The following is a 239-nucleotide window of genomic DNA, read 5'->3' as shown; positions in this document are numbered from 1 at the left end:
TGTCTGTTCATATCCTTTGCCCACTTTTTGATGGGGTTGTTTGTCTTTTCCTTGTAAATTTGATTGAGTTCTTTATAGGTTCTAAATATTAGCCCTTTTTCAGGTGAGTAGATTGCAAAAGTGTTCTCCCATTCTGTAGGTTGCCTGTTCACTCTGATAATATTTTCTTTTGCTCTGCAGAAGCTCTTTAGTTTAATTAGATCTCATTTGTCAATTTTGGCATTTGTTGCTGTTGCTTT

This window comes from Mandrillus leucophaeus, unplaced genomic scaffold (genome assembly GCF_000951045.1).
Source record: "Mandrillus leucophaeus isolate KB7577 unplaced genomic scaffold, Mleu.le_1.0 Scaffold844, whole genome shotgun sequence".
NCBI classification, from domain to species: Eukaryota; Metazoa; Chordata; class Mammalia; order Primates; family Cercopithecidae; genus Mandrillus; species Mandrillus leucophaeus.
Note: the sequence above shows the minus strand (reverse complement) of the source record.